An 11,309-nucleotide genomic window follows, 5' to 3' on the forward strand; every position below is an offset into this window, starting at 1 on the left:
CCGCGCGCCACTGCCACCACCTCGCCGCCCTCGCTCCCCTTGCTGCCATCGCCCCGCGCTGCCCTCGCCCTCGTCGCGAAGCCGCACCGCGCCGGAGCTCGCCGTCGCCGCTGCCCCGTCTCGCCGGAGTTGACCGCCGACGCCGGTCCCATCCGCCCAAACCACGAACCGCTGTAAACCGGTAATAAAACCGCCCTGTTCGCCGGTTTTTTTAGGGTTCGGTTTTCATTTAAGAAAAATGGTTTAGTTTTTTTTAATTAGATCTATTTAGAGAACGTTCTCTGTTTAAGAACTAGTTAGCGAACGTTCACTTTTTAGCTTTTTCTTTTTCTGTTATTTTCGGCCAGGGACCTATTCGTGATAAATTTCTTCACAGTTTAGCCCCTATACTTCAAACCCTCATAACTTTTTACTCGTTAGTCCAAATCCAACGAAACCAACACCCACTTCTTTGTTATGATCTCCTCTATCCAGAAATCCAACTCAAACATGTTTTTGAAAAGTTTAAAATTTAAATTAGATCAGATTTGAATTCAAACTTCGTTTGATCATAACTTGAGTTTCGTAGCTCCGTTTGAGTTGATTCTTTTTGCAAATCGAAGCTCTTGACCTAAACTTTCTGATAAGGCCAAATTCATATAATTTTGGTAGTGTTAGAAATTGTTTTATGTTGCAAGAGTTATTTGCTTGGTTTTGATGTTTTCCGAATCGTCTTCTTCGTTCTTTCTAATCTTTTGAGTGATTGCTTATGTGTGGTTACTATTGCTTGCTTACGATAGATTGACCGGAGTGTGACGATTAGAGCTATCAAGATTTTGAGTGCGAATCGTCTTCATCAACATTGCAGGCAAGTTCACACTTTGATCACACCTTTTCTACTACCCAGTTTTATTGCATTACATCAATCCTCACACATTGCATAATTAGGATCTAATTAAATTGGGGGTATTGGGAAGTAGTTGATGAGGTAGGAACCTATTGCCCTGCATTCAAACCTTGGGAGTTACTTTTACGTTATGCTTACATGGCAATGCTATGCTCGTAGACGTGGATTGGGTTTTGAGAGTATCCATGACAGATGTGAGATTGTTAATTAATGGTTTACTTAAGGTGGCAACTTAAACACACATCTGGGTGGATTGAGGCACCTGGTTATTCTAGGATTGCTTGTCCAGGCACCTGGGTAATCCAGGACTTGCCTGTTTTCTTTTGGACCGCCACCCAGGCTCAAAGGGATCATGAGATTTTTCAAACTACAAACTTCCGTGTGCAGCCACAAGCCATTATGGGCTCTGGCATAGTTGATTAAGTCGTGCGAACTCTTACAGGGTAGACTAGAGGATGTAGGGGAAAGTAGGTGTACTGTTCTATCCATCGTAAGGTGCTAGCGCTTCTGAAAGACTGTGTCTCGGTCATCCATTTCTCAAACACCATGTAGTGCGAGAAATCCAACGGAGGCGATCGAGTCTTGTGGGGAAAAGTGCGCAAACCTCTGCAGAGTGTATAAACTAATCATGATTAGCCGTGTCCCCGGTTATGGACATCTTGAGTATCTAGTTCTTGGATTATCCTATTGATCTCATCACGTTACTTTAAATGATTATTGTTGGGTTTTAATGATGATGCTTAATTGGGATTGAGAATGCTATCAACCATTCTCAATGTTTAACAACCACCATGATAGTTAAATAAATTTATTCCTTTGCAGTAGGGAAAAATTGGCTTTTCGCAAAAACCTTATAACCATAGAGCTTTTCCACCAGCCAAATATGCATGTAGTGATAGCCTTTATTCATCATTCTCTATGGTGTGAATTTGCCAGTACATTCAATGTACTTACCCTCTGTGGCTGCAACGTCTCATGTTGCAAGATTATCTTACGACGACTAAGTGATACGTTAGGGTTACGATTCTACACTCAACTTTGCCGTTGGTGTTGATGGGAATCCACAACCTTGTTGCTTCCTCTATTTTGGATTTGAGGTAATAGTATTTACGTTACTTTTACATGTGATTTACCTCTGCTATAAATCCTCAAGTACTGTGTGTGTCAGCATACCGATCCAGGGATGGCACTTAAGCGCAGAGACTTGATCCATTCAGGTCAGTTCGCTACATCATAGGCGGTTCCCAAACAGAAAATAAAGTTTATTCCTTTTTCCACCATACTTTCACATTCCACGGCTAACAGAATCCACGGGTGCCGTCCATACCAACACTTTCCAAGGAATTTATTATTTGACAACATAAAGTAAATTCATTTCTCATTTCGGGACTGGGCATCCCTAATACCTTTTCCGTACTCCCGTGCAATGACAAGTGAATAAACAATCATCTTGAGAATAACACATCTAGCTTGGAAAAATATCGGCCACCCCCTACCGTTTCATGAGCGGTACGAGCACACATAAAGGAAATTTATTTTCAAAATTAGAGATGGCACATACAAATTTTCTTGGAACGCCAAAATAATACCGCATATAGGTAGGTATAGTGGACTCATATGGAAAAACTGGTTTAAGGATTTTGGATGCACAAGTAGTGATCATACTTAGTGCAAGTGAAGGCCAGCAAAAGATTGAGAAGCATCCAACCAAGAAACGAAAAATCTCATAAGCAAGCATGAAGCATAACAAACACTGAATAATGCACCATAAGTAGGATATAATTTCATTGCATAACTATTGATTTTCGTGCTTGCATAGGGAATCACAAACCTTAACATCAATATTCTTACTAAAGCATAATTACTCATCAACATGACTCACATATTATATCATCATATCGCAAAACTATTATAAGGAATCAAGTTTATTTTGTCCAATGATCTTCATGAAAGTTTTTATTATATCCCTCTTGAATATCTATCACTTTGGGACTAGTTTCATATGTTGCTTTTGATAGCTCAAACAAATCTAAGTGAAGAGCATGCGAATAAAACTTTTCTTCTCTCAAAATAATTTAAGTGAGGCATGAGAGAATTTGTTAAAAATTTACTAACTCTCAAATAAATCTAAGTGAAGCATGAGAGCATTTCTTTAAAAATACTAAAGCACACAATGCTCAAAAATATATAAGTGAAGCACTAGAGCAATGCCATATCTCAAAAATATTTAAGTGAAGCATAGAGAGCAATTCTAACAAATCATAGCATAATTTTGGCTCTCTCAAATAGGTGTGTCCAGCAAGGATAGATGACTTAAAATAAAAAGAAAAACAAGCAAAGACTCATATCATACAAGATGCTCCAAGCAAAACTCATGATATGTGATGAATAAAAATATAGCTCCAAGTAAAATACCGATGGTTGTTAGAAGAAAGAGGGGATGCCACTCGGGCATCCCTAAGCTTAGTTGCTTTCTTCTCTTTTAGATAACATCTTGGGATGCCATGGGGCATCCCCAAGCTTAGGCTCTTCTTACTCCTTATTCCTTCATCCATCGTTATCTCACCCAAACCTTGAAAACTTCAATCACACAAAACTCAACAAAACCTTCGTGAGATCAGTTAGTATAACAAAGAAAATAAATACTCTAAGTATTATTGCAAACTCATTCATATTTTATTTTTGCATTATATATACTGTATTACAACTTTTCTATAGCTTATACCATCCAATGCAAACCATATATTCATCGAAATAAGCACACAACGCAAAGAAAACAAAATCTGTCAAAACAGAATAGTTTGTAGTAATCTGAAAACTTCGAATACTTCGATAACTCCAAAAATTCTGAAAAAATAGTAAGACATGGGAATTTGTATATAAATCTTATGTAGGAAAATTAGAATTTTATCGCTCTTTTGTTAAAAACTAAAATTATTTTGCTGGACGCAAAAGTTTCTGTTTTTCAACAAGATCAAATCAACTATCACCCAACATGATCCCAAAGGCTTTGCTTGGCACAAACACTAAATTAAACATAAAAATACAATCATAACAGAATCATAATTGTGCAAACACTCAAGAACGGAAAAAAAGACAAAATAAATTTTCTTCATTGGGTTGCCTCCCAACAAGCGATGTTGTTTTATGCCCCTTGCTAGGCATAAGACAGAGATCTAAGTGTTGTCATCTTTGGCTCTAGATCCACAGGATGCCCTCATGATTGATTCATATGGTAGCTTAATTCTTGTTCTAGGGAAGTGTTCCATACCCTTCCTTAGTGGAAATTGAAATTTAATATTGCCTTCTTTCATATCAATCATGGCAACAATAGTACGTAAAAATAGTCTACCAAGTATAATAGGACAAGACAGATTGCAATCAATATCAAGAACAATAAAATCTATGGGCACATAGTTACTATTTGCAAGAATAAGAACATCATTAATTCTCTCCATAGGCTTTTTAATAGTAGATTCCATCAAGTGCAAATTTAAAGAACATTCTTCAATATCGGTAAGACCAAGCACATCACATAAAGATTTCGGAATTGTAGAAACACTAGCACCCAAGTCACATAAAGCAAAACACTTTTCTTCCAAAGCTTTCATCATAGCATCAACAATATGTAAGACCAAGAACATCATTTTTTGTATTGACATTGATAGTAGGTTCCCATTCATCATGTAATTTTCTAGGAATTGAAATCTCTAATTCCAACTTTTCTTCCAAAGCTTTCATCATAGCATCAACAATATGTTTAGCAAAAGCTTTATTTTGTTCATAAGCATGGGGTGAATTTATCATGGATTGCAACAAAGAAATACAATCAATAAAAGATCAATTATCATAATTAAAGTATTTGTAACCCAAAAGAGTGGGCACATCACTAGTTAAAGTTTTGACCTCTCCAAACCCACTTTTATCAATTTTCTCAACAAGATTTTCACCCTCCAAATTATCAGGACGCCTTATAGCTAAAATTGACTCTTCTTCAGTCCCTTTATCATCAATTTTAATTTTACTAAACAAGGAATCAATAGAAGAAACACCAATCACTTTAAGGTCTTCATCATTTTTATGAAAGCAATCACTAGAAAACGCCTTTTCTATAAATTCTCTTTTAGCTCTAAGCATAGTGGTTCTTTTCTTACTATCATCCATAGAAACATATAAAGCTTTAATTGATTCCTCAACCTTAGGCACACATTTTTTCATCTTGAGATTTTCTAGACCATGAGAAATTCTATCAATGCTTCTAGACATATCATCAATCTTACTCAACTTTTCTTCTATCGTAGTATTAAAATTCTTTTGAGCATCGATAAATTCTTTAATATTATTCTCAAGATCAAAGGTGTTCCTATTATTATTATTATTATTATTATTATTATTATTATTATTATAAGAAGGATTACCATAATTATTAGAGGAATTTAACGGAAAAGGTCTAGGATTAAAATTACCTCTATAAGCATTGCTATTAAAATTGTTTCACGAAACAAAATTCACATCTACGGCATCACTATTTTGCTCAATCAAAGTCAACAAAGGCACATCATTAATATCAATAGGAGCATTTTTATTAGGAACTAAATTCATGCGAACATCAACTTTTTCACTCAAAGTATTTATTTCTTCTACCGAATTAACTTTTTTACTAGTAGGAGCTCTTTCGGTATGCCATTGTGAATAATTTGCCATGTTATTATCAAGCAATTTAGTAGATTCACCCAAAGTAATTTCCATAAAAGTATCACTTGTGGCAGAATCTAAAAGATTTCTAGAAACGAAATTCAATCCCGCATAAAAAATTTGTATGATCATCCAAAGATTTAAACCATGGGTAGGACAATTTCTTAGCATCAATTTCATTCTTTCCCAAGATTGCGCACCATGTTCATGTTCAAGTTGCTTAAAATTCATGATTTGTGTCCTGAGGGAAATAATTTTCGCGGGCGGAAAATACTTAGTAATAAAAGCATCCTTGCACTTATCCCAAGAATTGATACTATTGCGACGCAAAGAAGAAAACCAAATTTTTTGCATGATCTCACAAAGAAAACAGGAATAATTTCAACTTCACAATATCATTGTTCACATCTTTTTTCTTTTGCGTATCGCACAATTCCATGAATGTGTTAAGATGGGGCGCGACATCCTCACTAGGGGTACCAGAAAATTGATCTTCCATAACAAGATTCAACAAAGCAACATTAATATCACAAGACTCTGCACTAGTGGCGGGAGGAGCAATCGAAGTGCTAATAAAATCATTGTTGTTGGTATTGGAGAAATCACACAACTTGGGGTTCTCTTGAGTCATCGTGACTACGCAACAAGATTGCACTCGAAACAGATCTGACGAGAAAAACAATGAACGAAAAAGAGGGCGAATAAAAAGGCAAATTTTGTGAACTGGGGGAGATGAAAACATGGGGCAAATGGCAAATAATGTAAATTGCAAGGAGATGAGATTTGTGATTAGGAACATGGTAGATGTTGATGATGTCTCCCCGACAACGGCTCCAGAAATACCATTTGATGCGGCTTGAACTACATCTGTATTTCCCCAAAGAGGAAGGGATGAAGTAGCACATCTACGATAGGTATTTCCCTCAGTGATGAGACCAAGGTTATCGAACTAGTATGAGAAACACGCAACACTACGTGAACGGCATGTGCACACAAAGAACAAATACTTGCAACCCGACATAAAAGAGGGGTTGTCAATCCCTCCCGGGTAAAAGATAGATAAAATTGTAGTAGATTGGATAAATAGATCTCGCGGGAAAGCAAGATAAAATAAATAACAATAAATTTCAGCAAGGTATTTTTGGGTTTTGTATTAATAGATCTGAAAATACAAGCGAATAAAAATAGATCTCAAAGGAAAATTTGATAAAGAAGAGACCCCCGAGCCGTAAATTTCACTAGTGGCTTCTCTCGAGAAAAATAGCATACGGTGGGTAAACAAATTACTGTTGGGCAATTGATAGAACTTCAAATAATTATGAAGATATCCAGGCAATGATCATTAGAGGCATCACATTCAAGATTAGTAGACCGACTCCTTCCTGCATCTACTACTATTACTCCACACATCGACCGCTATCCAGCATGCATCTAGTGTATTAAGTTCATGGAGAAATGGAGTAATGCAATAATAATGACGACATGATGTAGACAAGATCTATTCATGTAGGAAGAATAGACCCCATCTTGTTATCCTCAATAGCAAAGATACATATGTGTCATTTCCCCTTCTGTCACTGGGATAGAGCACCGTAAGATCGAACCCATCACAAAGCACCTCTTCCCATGGCAAGAAAAATTGATCTAGTCGGCCTAACTAAACCAACGATTCGAAGAAGAAATACGAGGCTATAAGTAATCATGCATATAAGAGATCAAAAGACTCAAATAACTTTCATGGATAAAAACATAGATCTGATCATCCCAACAAACACACCGCAAAAAGAGTTACATTGAATAGATCTCCAAGAGACCATTGTATTGAGAATCAAAAGAGAGAGAGAGAGAGGAGAATCCATCTAGCTACTAACTACGACCCCGAAGGTCTACAATGAACTACTCGCACATCATCAGAGAAGCACCAATGAGGATGATGAACCCCTCCATGATGGTGTCTAGATTGGATCTCGTTATTCTGGAACTTGCGGCGGCTAGAATTGTGTTTTCTCGACTCCCCTAGGGTTTTTGGAATATTGGGGTATTTATAGAGCAAAGAGGCGGTGGAGGAGGCCACTGAGGTGGGCACAACCCACCAGGGCGCGCCTAGGCCCCCAGGCACACCCAGGTGGGTTGTGCCCCCTCGGGGCACCCTGGTACTTCTTTGGCCCATCCTATATCTTCTAGCCCAGAAAAATTCTCCAAAAAGTTTCGCTGCGTTTGGACTCCGTGTGGTATTGATTTTCTGCGAAGTAAAAAACAAGCAGAAAACAGCAATTGGGACTGGGCACTACGTCAATAGGTTAGTCCCAAAAAATGATATAAAGTTGCTATAAAATGATTGTAAGACATCCAAGAATGGTAATATAACAGCATGGAACAATCAAAAATTATAGATACGTTGGAGACGTATCAAGGATGTGTGTCAGCACGTCGGATGGAGGTCAACTTTATTGGCACCCGTCTGGTAGACGTGTCAAGAAGATAGGCTCATCCACGTCGATGCCATAGAAGGAGAGATGCTTTTGCCAAAGGATGGCCACCGGCTCACGCTACATTAAATTCCCTTGTCCTAGTCCGGTAGGATGAGGTTGGATAGCATCAAGGCTACTATTCACATACATGTAATGACCATGTTGCCACTATGGTGACCACTTTTTGTCTATAAAAGGAGGCCCATGGCTACCTAGGCATGGGTCGACACCCTGCTGATATGGCTTCAACGTATCTATAATTTTTTATTGTTCCATGCTATGATATTACCTGTTTTGGATGTTTTATGTGCATTAATATGCTATTTTATATTATTTTTGGGACTAACCTAACCTAGAGCCCAGTGCTAGTTTCTGTTTTCCCCTTGTTTTTGAGTTTCGCAGAAAAGGAATATCAAACGGAGTCCAAACAGAATAAAACTTTCACGATGATTTTTCTTTGACCATAAGACACATGTAGGACTTGGAGTCCAAGTCAAAAAAAACCACGAGGCGGCGCCAAGCCGTAGGGGAGTGCCCTAGGGGGGGCGCCCCGGGCTTGTGGCCCCCTCGGGAATCCACCGACCTACTTCTTCGTCCTACAAATTCTTATATATTCCCAAACCCTCAGAAGCCACGAATATACTTTTCCAGTGCCGCAACCTTCTGTTCCCGTGAGATCCCATCTTGGGCCTTTTCCGGCGATCTTCTGGAAGGGGATTCGGTCACAGACGACATCTACATCAAACCTATTGCCCTTCTGATGAAGCGTGAGTAGTTTACCTTAGACCTACGGGTCCATAGCTAGTAGCTAGATGACTTCTTCTCTATATATATTCTTCAATACCATGTTCTCCTCAGTGTTCTTGGAGTTCTATCCGATGTAATCTTCTTTTGTGGTGTGTTTGTCGAGATCCGATGAATTGTGGATTTATGGTCAGATTATCTATGAATATTATTTGAATTTTGTCTGAAGTCTTGTATGCGTGATTTCATATCTTTGTATTTCTGTTCAAATTATCGGTTTGGTTCGGCCTACTAGATTGGTATTTCTTGCAATGGGAGAGGTGCTTAGTTTTGGGTTCAATCTTGCATGATTTCACCAAGTGACAAAGTAGGGGTAGCGAGACACATATTGTATTGTTGCCATCAAGGATAAAAATATAGGGTTTTCATCATATTTCTTGAGTTTATCCCTCTACATCATGTCATGTTACTTAAGGCATTACTCTGTTCTTTATGAACTTAATACTCTAGTGCATGCTGGATAGCGGTCAATGTGTGGAATAATAGTAGTAGATGCAGGCAGGAGTCGGTCTATTTGACACGGACATGATGCCTATATGCACAATCATTGCCTTGGATATGGTAATAACTTTGCCTTTTCTATCAATTGCTTGACTGTAATTTGTTCCCCCACCTTATTATTTTCCTTCAAGAGGGAAGCCTCTAGTGAATCATATGGCCCGGGTCTATTTTCCACTATATATTTTCAGATCTATAAACCAAAATTACCAAAAATATCTTGCTGTAATTTATTTACTTTTATTTTGATTTACGTTTTAACAATCTTTGGTACCTATATCTATCAGATCTCAACTTTGCAATTGACCATGAAGGGATTGACAACCCCTTTATCGCGTTGGGTGCAAGTGTTTGATTGTTTGTGCAAGTGCATAGATTGGGGACTTGCTTGTACCTCCTACTAGATTGATACCTTGGTTCTCTAACTGAGGGAAATACTTATCTCTACTTTGCTGCATTACCCATTCCTCTTCAAGGGAAAAACCAATGCAAACTCAAGAAGTAGCAGGAAGAATTTCTAGCGCCGTTGCCAGGGAGGTCTACATCAAGCCTACCAAGTACCCACAATAAACTCTCATCTCTTGCATTAAATTATTTGCCATTTGCCTCTCGTTTTCCTCTCCCCCACTTCTAAAATGATTTTCAGAAAAACATAAAAAGATTTGCCTTTTTATTCGCCCTTTTTCCGTTCGTCTTTTCGGTTGCTTTTTGGTTGCTCGTGTGTTAGATCACTTGTTTCGCTTTCATGGCTAGTCCTTCCATCATTGTTAGCACTCCCGAGAATGAGGTCCTTAATTTTAAGCAGAGGGAGGGAAAAATTTAAAGGACGCTTGGTATAGAATTTGTAATGCTCAGAATAGATCTACTCGTAAGCAATCTACTACCGTTCTCCTTTGCAATTTTTATGTGGGCGTTACTCCTTGGTATAGATATGGTCTAGATACCATTATCGGGAGATTTTTTGGGGGGAGCCATACTTTTGATGCTTATAATTCTATGATAGATTTGGTAGGCCGACCACCTCTTATGGTTAATGAAACTGTTTTAACTTTGGAACATGTGATGCAAAGGCTTGATATTGTTGAGAATAAAATTGCTACCGTGGAGCTGATTGAAAACTTGGATAAAAAGATTCATAATCACATCACACAATATGGATCTAAGGTAGGAGTTACTTTAAAGAATCTAAGGGAAAAGGAACACATAGTTAATGAAAGATAGATCAAGATTCTACTAGAATTGGCAAACTAGAAGATATTATTACTAACTTGGATTCTGCCTTTTCCTCTGTTAAAACTAATACAAATTTTCCTCCTACTAAAGCTACAAAGTTTATTTATGTTCCTAAGAATAAGGGTGAATCTTCTAGTAAAGGAAATGAAGATCTCAAAATGATAAGTGTTCACCCTAACCTTTTTGATATTATTAAGGAACCATTTGCCACGAGTGAATTTCCTGATTTCTTGCCTAGGAGTTTGATCATTGATAAAACCAAAGAACATCCTAAATATTATAAGTGTGCAATTGAAGAGTTGCATACCAAAGATGACAATACCTAGATCTATTGCAATATGCCTAGCTAGGGGCGTTAAACAATAGCGCTTGTTGCGAGGCAACCCAATTTTTTTTTTGCTTTTTTGCTTTTGTTTTTTAATAAAATTTTCATCTAGCCTCTAGATATGTTTTTATGTTTTAATTAGTGTTGATGCCAAGTAAGACCTTTGGGATGGCTTACGGTGATAGTTGATTTGATCTTGCTAAAAACAGAAACTTCTACGCCTAATAAAATAATTTTCATTTTAAACAGAAGTGCAATAAAATACCGATTCTTTTTTCAGAAGAGTGATATACAAATTGCCTCTGTTTTCCTACTTTTTTAGAATTTTTGGAGTTACAAAAGTGTTCGAGGTTTACAGATTACTACAGATTGTTCTCTTTTTTGACAGATTCTGTTT

The sequence above is a fragment of the Triticum dicoccoides genome, chromosome 6A (genome assembly GCF_002162155.2).
Source record: "Triticum dicoccoides isolate Atlit2015 ecotype Zavitan chromosome 6A, WEW_v2.0, whole genome shotgun sequence".
In the NCBI taxonomy this organism is placed as follows: domain Eukaryota; kingdom Viridiplantae; phylum Streptophyta; class Magnoliopsida; order Poales; family Poaceae; genus Triticum; species Triticum dicoccoides.